Source organism: Tupaia chinensis, unplaced genomic scaffold, assembly GCF_000334495.1.
Source record: "Tupaia chinensis unplaced genomic scaffold, TupChi_1.0 Scaffold000320_2, whole genome shotgun sequence".
Classification (NCBI taxonomy): Eukaryota; Metazoa; Chordata; class Mammalia; order Scandentia; family Tupaiidae; genus Tupaia; species Tupaia belangeri.
Genome location: NW_006159814.1, coordinates 2590257 through 2601358, shown reverse-complemented (window position 1 = coordinate 2601358; position 11102 = coordinate 2590257). Strand labels below are relative to the sequence as shown.

The 11102-nt window shown below is 41.4% G+C and overlaps 2 pseudogenes; both read left to right on the top strand.

The window, feature by feature from the left end:
• Positions 1 to 8297: 8297 nt before the first annotated feature.
• LOC102468465 (cytochrome c oxidase copper chaperone pseudogene) lies at positions 8298 to 8483 on the top strand (annotated as a pseudogene).
• A 1146-nt stretch (positions 8484 to 9629) lies between these two features.
• The window catches only part of LOC102481966 (EF-hand domain-containing family member C2-like), a 4782-nt pseudogene continuing 3309 nt past the window's right edge, over positions 9630 to 11102 (top strand).

Sequence of the window (11102 nt, the reverse complement as noted above, 5' to 3'; positions counted from 1 at the left end):
TCCCCCCTAGGGGGTGATTTCTCGCTTTCTGTCTCTCTGTCTCTCTCTGTCTGGCGAGCGCACGCGCCCTATAGCGAAAACCTCTCCCCCCAAAAAAAGTGATATGGAGCCACGTGCAACTTTCTGCAGTTAAAGAAGTAAGACGTATATTTTTAGTGGGCCAGTACCAAAGACAAATGTTACACTTAAATGTGTGAGTGAAAGACCAGAGCAGTGAAAAGCTCTTAAAAAATGTTAAGTCTGAAAAACCACCAGATGAATGAAGCAGTAACCATGCATGTTTTATAGACACCATAAGATAATGTTAAACCCTAGTACTGAGTGCATGGTGATTATTACTGTGACTGTTTATTTGTTTACTGTGGTTTTAAGTATTTTAATCTCTTCGAGCATGCTACCAAAAACTTTAGTACTCAACAATGGGCTGGAAACGTAGGAACTCAGAATCATTGAACCAGATCACTAAAAAGACTAAGAGAAAGAAAAAAAGATGGAAAAGTTGATAGATTTCTGACACTATCTGCAAAACTTCTGCTTGCACAGTTAGACACTAAGCAAAAACACTTCTGACGCCATGTAGGCCTACGATTACATTTCAAGAAGATGGTTCATGTGGTAAGAATTCATTTCTAACCAACCCGTCTCTGGAGAAAGAAACTAAGGGGTGAGGGAAAGCAAATTTTCAGATAGCTAAGCCTTCGACCACCGTCAACACTGTAATTATCTAATGCTTACTGATTGTTTTGGTAATTTATCAGAATAAGGTACATGGCATAATTTTAAAACCAAATTTCATTCAGCCACCTACAAAAAGATTCAACTGGCTATGTGTGGAGCCATAGAGTGTGAAAGTGACACTGCGTCCAAATTGTAGCCATGTGTGACTTGGCTTTTTTATTTGGGAGAAATAAAATGATGAAGCCTTAAGGATTGTGTTTCTCTCTGTCGCTCTGACATAAAGGAATAATGAGTTCCTGCTGGTGACACAGTGGCTTGGGGAGGCAAGAAGAGAGGTGGTTTGGTACACGTCCAAAGCTGTGTGTGAGCCTTCACCACAAGAACCCTGGTTCTCTGGGAGGGACATATGGAGAACCTTGCAGAAACAGGCAGGGAACAGTGTTAACGTAGACTCCCCAGAGGGCCCTAAGCACGTCTCAAACATAAAATTACCTGAGCACCATTACTACAGAGCACAGTGCAGTTATTTGTGTACCTAGAGATCAAAGAGTCACCAAATCAATAGTATATTACATTCCAAATCTTTTGTTTTCTAGAAAGCAGACCCAAAACAATGGCAATAATTTCTGGGGTCATTAAACCCTTCTATTACCTGTTCTTGATTTCACTCACCTCTGTCCAGTACTCTAGGCTGCCTGCTTGATAGGTGGACCCAGAACTTCAGCCCTGAGTCCTTGGATGGCTTGGCATCGTGTGGTCTTGGTATTGCAAGTGGCCCATTTACTATTATCTTCTTTTTATTATTTTTAGGAGAGATTTTTTTTTGGGGGGGAGGAGAGATTTTTCGCTATAGAGCGCATGCGCTCGCCAGACAGACAGAGAGAGACATAGAGACAGAAAGCGAGAAATCACCCCCCGGGGGGATGGTCACGCCGCAATCCCTTCTCCTCCATTCTCCTCTCGGGATCTTGGGCATGCACACACATGCGCCCGGTGTGAGTTTTAAGCCACCAGGTCCGGGACGCGAACCGCGGTCGACTACGTGGGAGTCCAGCGACATAGCCATTACGCTAACTGCTGGTTCCCGAGAGATGTTTGCTATAGGGCAATGTGCTCATCTGAGAGACAGAAAGAGAGAAATACCCCCCAGGGGGTGGCCATGCCACAATCCCTTCTCCTCTATTCTCCTCTTGGGATTTTGGGCATACACACACACGCACCCAGTGTGAATTTTAAGCTGCTAGGTCCGGTACTCATTCTGTGGTCAGCCATGTAGGAGTCCACCGACATAACCGTTACACCATCTGGAGGTCCCTACCATTACCTTCTGAGCACAGATGCACCACAAGAGGCCCCATTGAGTCCCGTGAGTTCCAGACACACTCCATTATGTAGGAGTAGCTTTCTCATTTTGATGACAAGGGCCAATTTCATCCATCAATGTAGTGATTCTTTTCTTTGCCAGTTCATCCACTGACATGAATAGCCTAAAATGACATGCCAGTAGCCCAGCTTTCAGTTCAATGACTTCCAGGACATTAATATGGTAGGGCCCAAAGTTGCCATCTTCAAAAACAGTGACTGTGAGAGGGTCCAAATCTACTTCTCACCCTCTGGCTCCTGCACATCTGAGTCCTAGTTATTGGGAATATAGCACTATAGCCACTGATTTCGTGCATGTACTACACACTGGAGGTCAGCTCCTTAATCCTATGGGGTTTTGCTCCAAAGCTAGTACTCTAGCTGAGTCTTCAAATAGTATTTCTAGGCCAGCTCATGGGATGGTGATTAAGGCAGCTGGATCCCACATGGCCAGCTGTGTGGTTTGAGTCTCAGACACAGTATCTTGAAAAATATGCTGGGTGCATGTGTATGCACACCCAAAATCCCAAAGGAGGAGAAATGGAGAGGGAATCATGGCATGACCAATTCCCATGGGGGTGATTTCTCACTTTCCCTCTTTCTTTCTCTCTCCAGAGAGTGCATGTGCCCTCTGCTTTAAAAAATAAAAATAAAATGTACTTCCATTCTCCCACTAGACCAGCTCCGTAATCGATCAAATAACTGACAAGACCAGTGGCTCTCAAGGTCATGTGTCCATTGACACAATGATGTATAGGATCCCATGCCAACAGGTCAGGTATTCTCACAAAATAAAGCCAGAGAGTAAAAAGTAGGTTTGGAATAAGCCCTTGGGTGGTGGTGCTAACAAACATGTGGACAGTGTAAGTATTAACTCTAGTAAGCACAAGTTGAAATTGAAGTCACTCTGCCACCAAGCGGCTGGTCTGTTCTCCTCAAGGAATGGTGTCACTAATGCTGAGTGTCCCCATCCATAAATAAGACATCCTATCTACCTCATTGCTAAGAGCTTCCACCGTGGGAGATTTCTGGTGTATATCAATTTAATCCAAGGCAAAAGATGTACTCACTTTATAGCCACACCATAGATTCATCCCATGCTTCTGCACTACATTTCCTTGTCACAGACCTTCCAATGTGGTACCTTCTGGGCCCTGACCAAGCAGCCAAGCCATTCCTTTGTCCCAGAGACCACATCAGTCTGTAGCTCAGGTTATTTCTTCCTCTTTATAAAATGAGCCACCCTGAGGTCTGCATTTCTGCCCACTGTCAGAATGGGTCTTTCAGTGCTTTCCCCAGTGTAGTCCATTTTCAGCTCACTAGCACCAGGTCTTCTTCTTCCCATGTGCTGTAGATGGCAGGCGGCTGAGTAACTTTGTTGTGATGGTTGGTTCAGGGCAGATATGTGGAACGACAAGGCTCTTTGTGCTTTTCCTTTACAACCCATCCTGAGAGTAGTATTGGGCTGGGGAAGGAACAGTTCCTCCTACAAGTTCCTTGCCTGGTGGGTGGTCGATACTACTCTAGTGACTGGCTAGAGCATGACACTCCCTACATGGCAGCTCAGAAACATGTCTACATTGCCAGACCTCACTCTACTCAATTTTCAGGGGGCCACATGTTAGGCTGGGGCTGTTGTTGCCAGTTTGAAAACCACCGCTATAGAAAAATGAAAAACCAAAATTTGGTTTGCCAATTCAGCTCACAAATTGTGTTCTGGCCAGCTGAGAGATTGGCATTCCTAGGAGAATAAAAAAGTAAAGAAATCTGCAAGAGGTCTGCCTTGTGTTGATTTTTCCAGAGACTCAGAAGTTGCTGAATGCTTCTAAGTATTGAGTGACTAATTTGCCTTCCCTTTTTCTAAAATCTCACATGGTAAGCATTTATTTCCTGAAAACCTGCCAAAAGAGTAATTTTTTTCAGAGTTAGAATATTATTTTAATATGTAAAATGAAGTCCTGATAGCAAATATTACCAACATAGACACTTGAATCCACATACAGCAACTTAAGAAGTTATTGTCTCCTTTTGGTTTAGGGATTTGGGAGTTAAAGAGAGAGAGAGAACTTCCAAATGTTTCTCAAGTGCTTATTTTTCTCTGAGATTCAGGCTTGCTTATTGGATGAGAACGGTCAACCCAGGACAGCTGGCAACTTCAGGTAAAAATGTGCCTATGATTTGTTTTTAGTTGTGTTATTACTCTTCTCAAGCCAAGGTTGCAGACTGGCAGTGCCCTAGAAAAAGAAGAAAACTGGGCATCACCCACACCTCCCTTGAGGGAGGCCTCCAGAAAGAGCTTGAAGCAAGGCCATGCTGGAACTGACTCACAGCAGCACCCTCCAAACCAATCTTCACTAGAGATGACTGTGCATAGCTTGGTCTATGTGCATATGCAGGTTTAACAAGTGGGTGTCTGTGTTGTCATAAAAAGTGTCTGTGTTAAGTCCATAACTTATGCTGGAGGATGGTGACAAAACGGAATAGAAATCACCACCTATTCTTGCCATTTGGTGAAGATGTAGGTCTTGCATTCCAGAAAAGCATCACTGTTGAATGTGGGTATTTTGTCTCAAGAAGCAGAAGTGGGGAACCAGCAGTTAGCGTAATGGCTATGTCACTGGACTCCCACGTAGTCGACCGCGGTTCGTGTCCCGGACCCGGTGGCTTAAAACTCACGCTGGGCGCGTGTGCGTGCGTGCCCAGGATCCCGAGGGGAGAATGGAGGAGAAGGGATTGCGGCGTGACCATCCCCCCTGGGGGGTGATTTCTCGCTTTCTGTCTCTATGTCTCTCTCTGTCTGTCTGGCGAGCGCATGCGCCCTACAGTGAAAATCTCTCCCCCCAAAAAATTAATTAATTTAAAAAAAAAAAAGAAGCAGAAGTGCAGCTAACCTGGAATTTACATTTTCCAAAAATAACACTTTTGTTTAAAAAAAAAAAACATTTACATGCCTCGTGTATTATGAAATTCTTTTGGTTAATAAGTCACATTATTTATGGACTGTTGGAAGACTAACCTTTCACTGTACAAATTACCAATTGATCATTTGGGAAAGGAACCAAAAGGTCAGGAAGGGTTCTTCATCACACTAATGCAGAAAGACACACAAAGCATGACCCAGATATTAAAAGGGGGTCAGCACTTTCAGTAGATGCCATTCATGGTTAAGCTGAAAAGGATGTTGCCTGGGTGCCTTAAAAACAAAGAAAATGATGGAAGCAACGTCAGGAAAAACACTGCCAAGGGTGAGACACAACGGTAAGATCAGGAAGATATGAAAGGAGTCTGGCTTGAGTAACAAGACAAGATACAAAAGGATTCCATTTTTTTCTAGCTTCTTCCCCCTCTTGCCCTCCTAAAAATCTAAATCCAACTAGACACCATACTTGATTGCAAAGTATCCACACTTTCCATGTACTCCAACATGGTTATAGTCATAAAAAGAATAAACTAATTAGGGTAACATAAACTGCCGCAACACAGACTTAAAACACATATGTAATGTCTCAAAGACAAAAGAAATTTACTTCTTGCCCACAATTCGGTGTGAGGGAAATATTCCTCATTGTTTGACAGCTCTCTTCCACACAGTATTTCAGGAACCCAAACTCTTCTTGTTTAATGGCTGTGCCATTTCTTAGAATCTTGTCCTCTTCTGCACTGAAACACTAGAAGGGGAACAAGCATGAAGAGGACACACCTGTCTCTTAAAATCCCTGGCTCAAAAGTGACATGCAAAACTTCTACTCATAAACCTTTGGCTAGAACTTATTTACATGCTATGTCTACCTTCAAGGGTGCCAGAAATGTGGTTGAGCTGCATGCTCAAGAAAAAGAAGAAACAGATTTTTTTGGCAAACAGCTAGCACACCTGCTTGGAAGCAGCTAAATATTTTATTCATCTTTGCATGAGTGTCTCCTACTGTGTATTGCGGAGTTAGTGGTAAATAAACATTAATGAAATGAATAAATGCTTGAATCACTTCTGAGATCATGATAATAATAATAATAATAATAATAATAATAGTTACTGAGAGCTGATTATATGCACTTTTCTAAGTTATTTATACATATTATAATATTTAACCCTCAAAATTTTGTGTTGCTTTAAGGATGAGAAAACTGAAGCACAGAGGGATTAACATCTTAATGAAAGTTTTAGCTAATAAGTGGCAAAGCTAGATTTTGAGTCTAAAGTCCTCATTCTTATCTACGATGTTTTGTTGCCTCTCAGTGTGTAACTTTTTAAGTTTATTCATTCCTTTCATCAGAAACAGACACAGAAACCAGAGGTGGGCACCCACAACAGAGTCTCACCATGATCCCCTTCACAATTTCCCCTCACACATCTTCCAGCCAGCCAAAATTGTAGGCACACCGTTGGGCATATACAATGTGTTCAGGTCAACCTGAGACCCAAATCTGTGGCCTTCCATATGGCTCCACCATTGCACAGAGATGTCTCACCACTTGCACTACCACAGCTGAGACTCAGGGTGTAACTTTTAGTCACACTTTTATCTATGCACACAATAAACCAGCTTTTAAAATGGTATAATCCAAATTTAACCTGATATATTATGGTGTTTCTTAGACTGGACTCCTGGATGGGGGCCCAATAAGTTCATTGCGACCGTTTGAAACTTTTAACTTTCCACTGCAATGATAACCTTAAACACACACACACACACACACACACACACACACACACACACTAAAAGGCATGAATCTCAATCTGTAAATTTATCTATTTAAAATGTGTGACATACTTTTTGATAATTAAACTTAATTTCTAACTTTGAATCTATCATTTCACCAGGAGGACAGACAACTTAACCTCAGATTTCCTCATTCCCCTTACTCTACACCTCCAGAGTAGAGTCCTAACTCCATGACCTTTCATAGAGTTGAAACATCAAAGCATGGTGTCGTGGGGGAGGGAGTGGTGATGTAGAAGAACATGTGTCCAAACAAGTGCCCACTGAAACGTGGCCTTCCAACCTCATGCCAGTGCCACCCACTGCCAAATCTAAGCAGAAACCAAAAGGCAAGAGGGCACAAGGAGGTAGTTCACAAAGATCAGCCTCCCAGAGCTCAGATCAGGGTGGAGAAGAACAGAGTAGATGTGGAGGTGAGAATGCGAAATTAGCACACTGTGGAAGGATCCATTAAGAAATGTCTCTGTCATCTGTTGACTTAGAAAACACGAATGAAGAAAGCTTGCAAGTAATTCTGCTTTCCTGTTCAATCAGTCATCTCTCTTCCATGAAAGGCACAGAACTCAAGCCCTTGTTTGAATAGTTGAGGTAGAAAGAAAGGGGAAGGGGTAGAGAGAAATTGATAAACAAATAATTCAAAATATTGTCTTAGCAATATAAACACAATTTTTACTAGACAGAGTGAGAAACAGGTAGGTTGTTTACGACAGTCTCACCACCATGTAGCCATTCTCTGCACCAGCCTCCCAGTTAGCTAGGATTACAGGCATGTGCTAGAGTAACAGCCTATTCAGGTTGGTCCAGGATCTAAACCCAGGCCTTCTATGTGGCCCCAGCCTCACACAGAAGTATTTTCCCACTTGAGCCACCACAACTAGGCCAGAAACACATTTTTTAATCATTTGGATGAACATCTTACAATCTATTATTGCCACATGAGTTTAGGGTCTGCATTTACTTTTTTTTTTTTTTTTTTAGGTTTTTGTCATAGGAGACAGAAGGAAAATGAGAAATTGCCCCCTGAGTGGATGGTCATGCCACATTCCCTTCTCCTTCCGGGCTTTTGGGCACACATGTGAATGGACCTAACATGATTTTCAAGTTTCTGGCTCTGGGACTTGAACAACAGTAAGTTCATGTGAGAATTCAGTACCACCATACCACCTGTTGGCCCTTTCATTTACATTGAATAGTGGACTAGCTCTAAGTACTTTTTGATTAATTAATTCCTATATTAAATAAATATTTATTAAGAGCTTATTATGTGCCATTTACTATTCAATACAGTGGGAAAACAACATGAACAAGGAAGACAAAGGATTCACGTTAAAGAGTGGGAGTTCTGATAACATGGTTCTATTTTTATTATCATGGACTACTGAAAAGAGAGGTGAATGTCATAATGAAATCATCATTTTGGTTAAGCAGAAGTTATATGTCATCCCAATATGCTATAAAAATCTATTTTTTTGTAATCAGTGTTTGCAAGGGCTGGGAGAGTTTAGGGTGTCTGCACTTGAGGTGTTTTCAGCCCAAAAGATGCCAGGTCTGGCAGCTGCAAGCCCTGCCCCATTCGAGTCACAGGAGAAGCTGCTGCTGAAGCCCTGCTGTGCCTGCCTGGAGGCAGTGCATGATGTGTGCATCACTGAGAAAGGAGAAGAGCACTGCGGACATCTAACTGAGGCCCGCAAGGAGTTCATGAGAGCCCTGGGATTTCAAATATGAAAGGGTGGTCTGCTCTGTGAGTGAAAAATTCCTGAAGAGAAGATTGAACTACTTGAGGGAGTTTTTTGATGAGCTTTAATAAATGGAAAAAGTATCATTTATTTTTTTAAAAGATGAGAAAATATCCCTATTCGAATAAGTCTATTTTTTGTGGTAGTTCAAAGAAAAAAATAATGTGAAAATGGAATCATCACAAAGCAGATAGAAATGCCAAACTGAAAAGAATATACTCCATAGGAGACAATATTGGATTCATATCTAATGCCTTCTTTTTTTCAACAAAATACTATTAATTGAGCATTGTGAATGTAAGTTTGAATACTATTGAAAATAGTTTCCATTTCAATTGCATCTTTACTTTTAGTTCTGTGATTATTATAAATGGCATGAGTTATGCTTGTTCACTTAAGAAACATAAAATAATTATAATCAACATAAGAAGTCTGTGGAAATGTTTCTCTTAAAAATGTTTATAAAGGGGACCAGCAGTTAGTGTAATGGCTATGTCGCTAGACTCCCATGTAGTCAACCGCAGTTCAAGTCCCAGACCTGGTGGCTTAAAACTCACACCGGGCGCGTGTGCATGAGTGCCTAAGATTCCAACAGAAGAATGGAGGAGAAGGGATTGCGGCGTGGCCATCCCCTCTGGGGGGTGATTTTTTGCTTTCTGTCTGTCTCTCTCTGGCTGGCTGGCGAGCACACATGCCCTATGGCAAAAAACTCTCCAAAAAAAAAAATTAAATGTTTATAAAGGACTAGTAGATGGCATAATGGTTATATCACTGGACTCTCACATAGTTGACTGCAATTCAAGTCCTGGACCTGGTGGCTTAAAACATGCCAGTGTGTTTGTATGTGTGTACCCAAAATCCCGAGAGGGGAATGGAGTATTGTGGTGTGGCCATTCCCCCTAGGGGCTGATTTCTCACTTTCTGTCTCTCTGTCTCTCCAGCAAGTGCACACACCCTATAGCAAAAATATTTTTAGTTTGTACTCCATTTGAATTTGGAAACTACTAGGGTAATGGACTTGATTTCAATCTCAGCTTCCCTACTTGCCATCAGGTCATTCAATCTCTTTCGATCTTTATTTTCTCCTCTATAAAATGAGGATGATATTAACACATCATAGTGATTGTGATGGGAAATGAATGAGATTATGTGGAAGAGCTGTCAGGCAGTAAATGTATCCTCAGTAAATGATTCCCATTCCCTTTCTAATACCATTTTCAAATGAGAGATAAAAATTCTTGAAATAGACCCAAGCTCCTCCTCCCTTGGGGATACAACCTTCCGTCTCCAGACAGGAAAGGAGAAGTTCCACAAATCCCAGCATTGGGGCTTTTTCAACAATGTTAGGATACTAGCGAGTGATAGAAAGCCTGGAACAGGTGGAGAACCTCTGCTTGGGTAAAAGACAAAGCCTAGGAACAATACATACGCAAAAGGAGAAGGCTCCACTGTACCATTGTGGGTGGCTTTTGATAAGCAGGTATTATGTTTTGATTCCTACTTGGAAGATGAAGTACCTGATAAAAACTAAGAGGACTATAGAATAAGATATTATAAAATCTACTACTACCTTGAAAATGACACAATTCAAGTAAATGAGCCAGAGGTGTTAAATAGTGGACTGAATCAAGGGATTTTTACCCAGCATCACTGAATTTCTCTCCCACCTCCTGATGATGATCAGTTTTATACTGTGTATGATTTCAATGTCAGCAAAGACATTGTCTTCTATGACAAGACATTCAAGATTTAGGATTGCAATGTACACAAAAAACTTTGAAGAAAGTAGGAATCAGAGTAAATCCCTCAAGACCATGTCTGGGAGATCCTTACACGAAGTCATGGAGAGAGATGCTAGAGTACATGAAGCCTTTACATCTCTATGAGTCCTTGGATACCCGGAAACAGTTCCTTGAGTATGATGGGAAGGTTTTGCATTTCTTCCCTTTGGAAATAAAATGTAAACTACTTAATAGGGCATTACAGGGCCTTCTTTTTTAAAATTTAAATTTATTTATTTGCATTCATTCACTGTACATCATTACAGCATACAAAATGAGATTTTCCATCCAGAGTACACTGTATATTGTCTCAATCAAGCACATCAACAAACATGTTATTCTTAGCAAATGATCTTCCATTTCTTGTTTTCTGTATGTTTTGCTTTTTTCCCCCCATCCTTGGTTCCCTATCTCTTACCCTCTGCCACCTCCTGTTCTCCTCCCACAGTCTCTGGAATCTATGATTGCTTTCTATACCATTTTCCCCCCACATTTTATTGAATCACCAAAGACCCTAATCAATCCAAATACCCTCCTAGCAAACACAGGTGACACACACATTTCCATGAACACGAGTCTAACTTTACGTATCCTATAAAGTAGCACCTAACTGGGGCTACATATCCTATTGCAGTCATTGAATAGATATATTTTTTTTCCTAAAACTTTTTTTTGTAACTCAATTTACATTCCTTCCCTAGGCATCATCACAGCACCCAAAATGCGATCTCCCATCCAGTACACACTGCATAGTGACTCAATCATGCACATTACAAAAAAACAAATTTCCAATTTTAGTTCCTAGAATTATTTCCACCCCTCTTTCT